The following is a 2216-nucleotide window of genomic DNA, read 5'->3' as shown; positions in this document are numbered from 1 at the left end:
TGGGTCTGGGGCAAACAAATGTAAAATGCCCAGATCTGGGATCAAACTCCTCTTTTCTGTTTGCTCTCCTCCCAGCCCTGACCTTCTCTCTTCCAACCTTTTGCATCTCCACTTTTTTTAAATTTTTTTGGCTTCGCCTATGGTATGCAAAGTTCCTGGGCCAGGGATCCCACCTACACCACAGCAGAGACATCACGAGGTCCTTAACCTACCGGGCCATCGGGGAACTCCTGTATCTCCACTTTAACAAAAGGATCCTGAGAGCTTAAAGGGCACTTTCAAATCTCAGAGGAGGACATTATAGCAGTGATGGATATTACAACTCAATTCGATCCCCTCTCGGAAGAAGCAGGAATATGTAAAATCCTGTATCAATACAGCACCAGCAAACAGATTTTAGACTGACAGATCACTGCTTAGCATCTCCTTAGACCATTATTTTTTTCATTGATTTTTCTGTAGTGAACATAACAGAGGCCATCAGGGACTTATTCGAAAAATTGATTAAAGGGAATTAAGATGCACTTGGAAGATGTGAAGTTCTGGGTAAACTGTAATCATTCTTCTCAGCTGCGGTTGCTCTTCCATATCGGCTTCTGGCCTCCGTGTCTCTCATCATTTCTCATTATCTTGCACTGAACGCAGCTGACTCTTCAATTCTGTGTTGTCTCTGTCATGGATACTATGGCTATTACGACTCTACAGCTGACGGAGTTTATTTTGCAGAAGACCTTTTTAAAAATGTTACTAGGGTATGACTGATTTACAATGTTGTGTTAGTTTCAGGCGTAGAGCAAAGTGATCGGGTTACGCATGCACGTATGCCCATTCTTTTTCAGATTCTTTTCCCGTGTAGGTTATCACAGTACGTTAAGTAGAGTCCCTGTGTTACACAGTAGGTCCTTGTTGGTCATCTGCTTCATATGTAGCGGTGTGTATGTTGATCCCAGACTCCTAACTTATCCCTCCGCTCCACGTTCCCCTTTGGTTACCATAAGTTTGTTTTCGAAATCTGTGGGTCTGTTTCTGCTTTGTAAATAACTTCTTTTGCATCTTTTTTTTTTTTTTAAGATTCTACATATAAGTGATATCATATACTATTTATGTGTCTCCCTGGCTCTCTTCCCTTATTTATTTATGTATTTATTTATTTGACTGCGGCATGCAAAAGTTCCCAGGCTGGGGGTCAAACCTGCATCACAGCAGGGACCCTAGGCGCTGCAGTGGCAATGCAGGATCCTTAATCTGCCAAGCCGCAAGGGAATTTCCTGACTTACTTCACTCATTGGGATAAACTCTGGGTCCCTCCATGTTGCTGCCAAGGACATTGCGGAAGGCTTATATATAGCCACTGTGGGAGGAACTCTGCTTCGATTGAATTCTTTGCAGGATGAAGCAGGGCATGGATAGATTATGTAGATGGATGGAGATACATGCTGTAATGCCTGGCGCAAGGATTTTTTTTTTTTTTTTTTAAATGGCAATGCCAATTAAATAGCGTTCAGAGACCAGAAGGAGGCGCTGTCACGTCCTGCTGCAACAGCAGAGGCCACCAGGAAAAAAAGGTTCCTCTTCTTTCCTGGCAAGGCCTCAGTCCATGGCTTACTACAGCGCTGCCCGCTTCCTCTTCCTCTCTATAAGAGTCTTCTCCTTCTCTTGCCTTTGGGGCCTTGCCGGTGGTTTACCTTGGCTGCAGACCCCAAATTGCAACTGTCTGCTGAGCCCAAATAAACCCATCTTTGCTGGAGAAATATCGGGCCATCCATTTGTTTCAGGTCAACAATATAAAAAGATCAGTATAGACCAGGGCTCAGCAAACTATTTCTGTAAATGTAGCTTTTGCAAGCCACATACTCGTTGGCGTGTTCTTTGTTCTTATTACAACTCTTAGGAATGTAATTACCATTCTGAGCTCTCGGTCTGTTCAAAAACAGGTCGCAGGCCACAGTGGGCCAACCCTGATATGGGCCACCCAGATGAAAAAGTTTATCTGTAGTTGGAGTTTCAAAGAAAATGTTACCAAGGATGACAGTGTGCGGTAAATAGGAAAATGGAAATATTTAAAATGTGATGCATAATAATAACTAGGAATAATCTGATTTGAGCATCTTAGGGCCAACATTTTTAGCAAAATCTTTAAATATGAAATGCTTACTATTTAGATATTCGAATGTTACTTTTAGCCCGGGGCGGGGGGAAGAGACCTTTCACTTGGC

This window comes from Sus scrofa, chromosome 1 (genome assembly GCF_000003025.6).
Source record: "Sus scrofa isolate TJ Tabasco breed Duroc chromosome 1, Sscrofa11.1, whole genome shotgun sequence".
NCBI classification, from domain to species: Eukaryota; Metazoa; Chordata; class Mammalia; order Artiodactyla; family Suidae; genus Sus; species Sus scrofa.
Note: the sequence above shows the minus strand (reverse complement) of the source record.